Raw genomic sequence first — 7953 nt, 5'->3', positions numbered from 1 at the left:
TCTTCCCCAAGCCTGTAGCGCTGCATGGGGTTGTTGTGGCCAAAGTGCAGGACCCGGCACTTGGCCTTGTTGAATCTCATACAGTTGGCCTGGGCCCATCGATCCAGCCTGTTCAGGTCCCTCTGCAGAGCCTTCCTACCCTCGAGCAGATCAACACTCCCGCCCAGCTTGGTGTCGTCTGCAAACTTACTGAGGGTGCACTCGATCCCCTCAAACATGCCAAAACCAGGACAGCCATTACAACTTGGGCACTACCACCATCTAGTCTCAGCACAGAAGAGGTAGTAAGCTGGCACAAAGGAAAAAGAAAGGTCAAAATTAAGCAAGTCAGACTAATACTATTGCCACAGTAATGACTTTCATACTTCAAGAAGCCCAGAAGCTATCAGTCTACATGCACATTTAGAAAGGCAATACGACTGCAGAGACTCAACCTGGCAGTTCAAAGTAATTACTGAGGACCAATCCCGGTTCTTCAGCAGTTCTTTAGCGGCATCCACAGAGCCTCTCTTTTAGGCTGCAAAAACATCCCTTCACAGGGGATGAAGGACAAGTTCTCCTGGAGAACACCAGGTGCAGGGTTTGGTAACGCTGCTCTGACTCCTGTAGACAGGCAGGGGAGGTTGGTGCCCTGTTGCCTCTCTTGCCTTTGAAAATGTTCCCCATGATAAATATTTCAAAATGTCAATAACTGCAGTGTAGAAAGTCATGCTGGATATTTTCAGATGGCAGTAAGAACACAAAATGTATGGTGCACTGGAGCACACAGAGCTGTCACAGGAAGACATATAATACCTTCACACTGTGGGGCAAATCTAGGGGCAATATAAAATACATTGCAAAGCCTTATCTTCACTCATGCCCCTATCCAGGGGACATTCACTGCCCAAATTTATGCATCACATGATGAATAATTCTTGGTAGATTGTGCCCAATATTCCCAAAGGCCTTCTTACCCATATGAAAGGGAGCACAGATAACTAACATGCAAATTGCAGCCCCTTACATGCTGCAGAAGAGCACATGTAACATACAGACGGCTTTACTCTAGTTCAGCCTTTTGTGCTCTCCCATTTATTGCTTTTTTGCTGCAGTCCTTTCTGCTGACCCCTTGTACACTAATTCACCAAATCAGGAATCCCTTCGGCTCTCTCATTCTCAGCAGATATGTTGTAACATGGACGTGCATAACTGGTCAGGGGGCAGAAAAAAGAAAAAGTGAAAAAACAAACTTGCACAATCATGAAACCAGCATTTCCAAATCTCAAGTTCTTACTGCAAGTCTTGGCTTAGTTCAGGTTTTTGCTACAGCACTAGTTATTCATTTGTGCAATTGTGACAAATACAGGTTTTACTGGGGGCAGAGACAGTCAAGCCCTCAAAGCAAGGAAAAAAATGTTCCAAAGCTGTGAAACTCACGTGATCAGGGCTAAAATACTAATTAAACTATTTTAATTGGTCAATTAAAAAAATGCATGTTTTTCCTGCAGTCTCATGAATCTGAGTAAATTTGTGATTTCTGAATGCTTGAGGTTAGCAATACTTGCAAAAGGGCGTGAACCCAATAAGCTGACCCGTTAGCCATGGGAAGAGAGGTTAAGTGGAAGACTAAATAATGTGACACATGAGTTGAAACAGCAAGAAGAACTTAGTCTCAATAAGATTTCAACCCTGCTGACACTCACGTTAACTTGCTCTCTCAGACTGAAGCATAGATGGGATCTGAGCCTAAGGTTCACAGTGAGTCCAGCCTCCTACCTCCTTCCTACCTTCTGCTGCCTTCTACCAAGTGGCAGATAAGCACAACCTTAGACTGGCTGGGCTAGTGCAAAAATAAAATAGGTATCCTTCTCAGTTTCACTAAAATTAAAAAAAAAAAAATCCATGGAACAAAACTTTTAGCCATCATACTTTATCTTTTTACCGGCTGCTGATCAGAGCTAAGGTTTGTGGAAAACCATGGCTCCGTGACAATCTGAGAGGACTGCTTTGTACTCGCCACAGAGCCTAACAAAGTCTTCAAGCTCCAAGAGTCTCTGGGGTTTTTTTTAAACAATTCTTAGAAGTTTCTTTCTACTCTGAACATGCTGCTGCTTTCTTTACCTTCAGCCAATTAAGTCCAACAAGCTCAAGTAAGCAACTGCAATGATAAATCAGCATGGCCAGCAGCCTTGGCAACTGTCCACTTTTAACTTGAGCTCTTCTTCCTCACCATCCATTTTAAGGTATTCGTTTTAACTCAGAACACCACTACCTGCAGACGCTGCCCCCTCGCCCAACTCTGATGGTTACACTCACACACCAACCGAACTGGCATGATGGGATCTCTGGCCCAGTGCAGAGTCCTACAGCCATCAACAAAAATTTAAACTAGGTTTAAATTAAAGCCAGACCTGTCGGACAGGTACCCCAATGTATGGGGTACTTTCTCCTTAAGAGCCCCTGCTCTGTCTGTGGCAGTTCAGGCTAACCAGAGGAGCCAGCAACTACCCAGATGCATGGCAAAGGAGCTGGGACTACTTCAGACAGCCCAGGGACAGTGGGATGCTATGATGAACTGTATTTCATTTACCTTATATTCGTAAGCAAAGTGACACACGAATGCAAGATGCCAGATGGAGTAAGCTGACTGGAAATGGAGAAGAGCCTGGGCTTTCAGATGGGACCTATATTTATGCAAGACTAGAAGCTGAGGGCAGAAACAGCAGAGACACCGCACAGGACAAAAGCCTCACCATACATTTGATAAAATATAGTTTCTTCCAGTCACCCTTCCCTTGGTTTCCCTTGGCCAACTCTGTAAAGCAGTGAGGCATCAAACGAGGGAAGCGGGTGCTGAGAGGGGCCTTTGCAGATGTACACGGGTATTTTAATGGTGTAGCAATGAATGGCATTTCTGTAAGTCTGGTGCAGGTAGATGCACTCTGTCCCTGTGTGATGCTCTCAGCTCTCTGGATGGAGAGTACCAACTCCAAGGGTAAAATACTGTTTTTCTCTTAGTATATGTAACTCCAATTAACCTTATTGGAGCATTGTGGGTACACTGAGAAGATTACACGCCTTAATGTGCAGTTACAGCTGTATTGTAAATGCAACATTACACGCTTTCTATTATGGTTCAAGACCGCTACGCTCTTCAAGACTGTTATAAACCTCAGAAAACAGGGGTTTATAATGGAAACACTGAAACACTCAACTCTAAAAGCCCCGGCAGAGAGGAAATACAGCTATAAATTCAGCTTCTGTTTTCCAGCATATACATTGACAAGGTATGAATAATATGTATTTCTACACTTAGAAGAGACAGATGTACACATTGCTCAGGGTAACCTTTGCTGTAAAAGTGGAGGATGGAAAGAGCTCAAAGAGGAAAGAGCAACCTTTTGTCTTGTCTTTTACAGAGTTACTGCAATTGCAATAATGACATAAAAACAGCAATTGAAATTTAGTAGCCTGTGCACCGGGGTTAGATTCTGAATGCACTTTTTTTAAAAGGGTGGGTTATGTTTCTACGGTCAGCAAGAAAACGATACGACCACCCCCAAACCCCTTCAGCCTCCTTTTTTTAAAAAAAAAGAATTGGCTATTTGGATACTGTTCAAATGACATTGCAAATCAACTTGCTATCCATTGCAAAAATGGATATTCCCTATATATTCTCTATATATTCTCTCCTATATATAGTCTGGTGCCTAGCTCCTTAACACTACCAAGGAGAGAAATTTGGACTAGCAATTACTGGACTTGCTAACGTAAAAAGACCCCAATCTGTTTGGCAAAAGAAAGACGGGCAGGCAACTGTACTATCATTGGGGCTGTGGCATTTGGGAATTTCTTCAGATATAAATAGCAACGGCAGAGGTGGGTCAATATAATCCCATTAGCCACATCTTGCTGTTTGACTTCTGATACGTATGAGGAAAGGAAAACAAAACCGACACAATTGCTTTTTGGGAGGTACGCTGACGTTGGGTAAACAGGAAAATCCATGCCTGCTTTAGACATTGCAGCCCGACTGGCAGATGGGGACAGGTGGAGTAGGGAGGTCCATGCATTTTGCTGGCACAGCCCTCACCTCCAGGAGGGAGGGGGCAGAGGCACCCACCGCTGCTGCCGCCCACACGGGGCTCGGTGCAACAGGAGGTCCCATCACCATCGTCCTCCTCCTCGGGCACCTGCCCTGCCCCAGGGTTTCGGTGGCATCCCTGGCCATGCTGCTGCTCTGGAGACAGAGCTGCCAGTCCTGCAGTGGCTGTCATCGCCTGGGTTAAGCTGGCGTATGTGGTGTCAGCGTACAGGGAATACCTAGAACTCAGCGAGGCTGCATGCAGATACGGTCCCCCCTTTTTTTTAATTAGTGCTCCTCACATTTGGGAAAGTTTCTTGAATGTGTAGGGAATGTTTTCATATTCAGTGCCGCTGCCCCCATAAATTATTTTCTATTACCTACATATTAGCAGTGTCTCTAATACTGTAAACAGGGAGAATATCAGATATGCCAGAAGTCTATGAGGTGTATGAAAAACTTAACGTGAAAAGCAGCCCACGAGCCCTCCCCACTACAGCAGCTGGGTTTTTTCTAAGGTAACGGATTAGTTCACAGAAAGTTTAGCAATTCTTACCAACACCTCTAACATTAGCTATAGCATCCTCATTTTAGATGTATATCCCCTCCTTGTGGGTAACCATTTGAGGGCACTGTGTTTAACATTTCTGTGTGTTTGATTTGTGAAGGACACCTGCTCGTTAGCTTTCTGCTTTCTGCCTTTCCATGCGACAGCAGCCCTGGTGTCCACAGTACACAAACCCAACACACCCAAGAGCCGTACCTCCACGTTGACCCAGAGGTGCCACGTCTCCGAGCAGGACGCGAATTGCCTCATTGTCCAGACCTGTTCAGCATTTGGCAGCGTCTGGGGAGATTAAGGGCAAAGCTACTTTATTACCATTAAAAGGGCAACGCAATTCCCAGCAGAACTGAGAACTGCCTTTCACATCTTCTCTTGGGTGAGACCTTTACTAGGACTGACTCCTGTCTTTGCTTCCACTTTTTTCATTTAAATAGGGTCTTGCATCAGTAGCCTTAGCTAAAAACTTCTACTCTGCTCCCGCAGTCTTCAGCATGCTCTCTGCTTGCTGTCCCACCCCAGAAGCAGTAGCTGAGAACCAGTGTCACTGGCTGTAAGTAGTACATACAGCAAATCTGCAGTCTTCAGCATAATTAGTAAGCGACTTGTCGGAAAGGACCATCAGGGTATAACTGTGCCATTGAACCCAGTCCCTATGCATTGGGGATCGCCTCGTGATGTACGTTCAGCCCTGGAAGGCCCGCAGAGCATCCTCGTGCAAAGTTATCCCAAAACTCTCTGGCAAATTTACACTCAGCTGTGAGTACCAACAGCATCCCAGGCGGCTACTTGTCAGAGGATCACAGCCAAAGTGTTCAGGAGTGTTTTACCTGACCCATGAAGTACACAAAGCCGTTTCTCCTCCCTGCGCTATCCTGACCGCTGCTCTGTTTTATTGAGCAGCAGCATGAAACTGCAGCATTTCCAAGGATTTTCACTGTACTGATCTGCACAGCCCGAGACTTTCAGTTGCCTCCAGTTCAGCAAACAGCAGAAACACTGGAACGAGGAAGCGTACGCAGGCAAAGGCTGTTGCAGGCACTTATGCAAAATTTGTATTTGGCTATTTCTCCCTACTAAGATCTAGAAAGTCAACTTAAAAGGAAAAAAAAAAAGAATTAAAAAAGCAAGCTTAAATTCAGCAAGAAGCTGGATGTTATAAGACCCTTATTCACTAGAGAAAGATTTCCAGTCCCTGCAGGGAGTGGGATTCCCTCCCCCACCTTCTTCTAAGATTGAATGATTATTTATTCCCGCTAACCTTTACATAAAGGAGCCAACAGCCCCACTTCTAACCACAGCTGCAAGGGAGAATGACATCCCTATACGGCCGGTCCCACGTGCTAATGCTGCAGACATTTCGGCAAGCCAACCCAAATCCAGGTGACTTGCCCAACGATGTGCCGCGGGAACGACATGGCAAACCCTCCCAGCCAAAAGCACGGGGCCAGGAGGACCGGGGGGGGGCAACAGGATTTACAGCCCCCACCCCCCCTCCTCCGCCAACTCCACAGCAAATACTAGGAGATCCTTACCTTTAAATTTCTCCCGTGCCTCCTCCACCGGTTCCTGCTTGGGCTGCTCCCCACCCCGAAACAGACAGGTGCTTGGAAAGCTGCCCTCGGCCCAGCAGCGAGGCAGAGGCCGCGGGACTACACCTCCCCAGCGAGGGAGAGGCCGCGGGACTACAGCTCCCAGAAAGCCCCGTGCCTCCCCTGCCCTTCTGCCCCCCTCCAGCCGCCCCTCGCCACGCACTCTGGGGGTTGTAGTTCCTCCCGGGCAGCACCCGCCCCCCACCGCTCCCGCGGACATGCCCTTGCTGGGAAGGGAGGCTTTGCGTGGCTGCAAAGGAAACAAACACCCTGAAACCTATTGTTTAAAAAAGAAAAACAACCAGAACCCTCTATATATCTCTATATATGTATAAAAAAGTAAAACTCGGCGAATATTTTTGTCGACAGTAAGGGGAAAAGGGGAAGTTAGTGTACTTGCAATGCTTTTTCTGATTCTGGTGGGGGGGCTGGTTTGCTGGGAAGGAGGGGGGGGAAGTGAAAAAAGGCTCGTAAGCAAATATTGCCAAATAACTTTGCAAAATCACATGGGAAAAACTTAAATGTTCCCATACACCAATTAGTTAATGACCGGCCCCAAGCCTACGAACGTGCCCATACTTAACTGTATCCTCCGCTGACGTGAATGCAATTGAATCTCATACTCCAGTTGTTCCAGAAACTTGAGGCCTCTAGAAATTATAAGCATGACTTAGTAATGGTGAGATTTTAGAAGTAATTAAGGGCTTATCCACATTGGGAGTTGCTGCAGAGTAGCTTCGCTTGCATAACTCCCCTCCCCTGTGCTGGACATGTATTTCACACTAATACTGCTTTATTCTGAATTAGTTTGCACCATTCGGGCTTTCAGTTCACAAGGTACCTTCGCCTGAATTGATGGACTTGTGCAAGGTGAGCCTAAACTGCACGTCCTTTTTTACCTTGTCTTTACCTTTTTACCTTGGGCATCTCTTCCCAAAAGCTAGGCATTTCTTTTGGAAACTAGAAGCGAAGTTTCTCACACAGTCGCTGCTGCCCTGAATTTGGGAGATCAATAGGAACACTAAATGCCACAAGACCCACAAAAAAACCTTTGGGAGCATGAGCAAGCGGCTGTGTGGTGCTTAGTTGCCGACTGGGGTTAAACCACGACACCCTATTTGCCTAACTGGAAATGTTTGTTTTTCTATCGCCAAGAGGAAGGCTGCGCAGAGGAGAGAAAGCTCTCCTTTCAGAGTAAAATCTCCTCTCAGTAATTAGTCCTTGTGGGTAGCAAGTTTTAACAATACTTCATGGAGAACATAAAATTCATGATCTGTCCAGCGTATAGTCAAAGCTTTAAAGTTTTGCCCAAATTTTATTAATTGCATATGCATCAAAAATGTGAACAACGTTAATGTACAATGAGCCAGAGGAGTTCTTCCAAGACCAGTAGGTATTAAGCTCATGGATATACAAACAGCTCCCCTTTACCTGAGGTGAAGAGGAGGAGAAGGAAAGGTCCTAGATAATGGAAAATAATAATAGATGAGCGATGCAGGAGGTTTTAGTCCACAGGCAGACAGGTGGTACCCATGAAGACTTCTTAGCTTCCACACAGCACCATGCCAAAGCCAGCTCTGTGCAGTTGTATGGCAATGTTCCTGAATGAAGAATTCCCAGAGCTCGGCACGTGATGCAGAGGCAGACACAGAGTCCTGCCAGAACTGCAGAGGACTCACATGGCTCGGTGGCTCGTAGCACTGAGGCACAGCCCAGCTCTGCACGGGGCCGGC

General features: G+C 46.2%; 1 protein-coding gene across 1 annotated transcript in view; it reads right to left on the bottom strand.

Moving 5' to 3' along the window:
* TBXAS1 (thromboxane A synthase 1) overlaps window positions 1-4915 on the bottom strand; it is a 198592-nt gene extending 193677 nt beyond the window's left edge. The window contains exon 1 of the mRNA XM_019474392.1: window positions 4830-4915. The gene's annotated coding sequence lies outside the window, so the exon portion shown is untranslated. The remainder of the gene's footprint in view (window positions 1-4829) is intronic.
* Window positions 4916-7953: the final 3038 nt, after the last annotated feature.

This window comes from Aptenodytes forsteri, unplaced genomic scaffold (genome assembly GCF_000699145.1).
Source record: "Aptenodytes forsteri isolate BGI_AS27 unplaced genomic scaffold, ASM69914v1 Scaffold56, whole genome shotgun sequence".
NCBI lineage: Eukaryota > Metazoa > Chordata > Aves > Sphenisciformes > Spheniscidae > Aptenodytes > Aptenodytes forsteri.
Note: the sequence above shows the minus strand (reverse complement) of the source record. Positions and strands in the feature narration are given on the sequence as shown.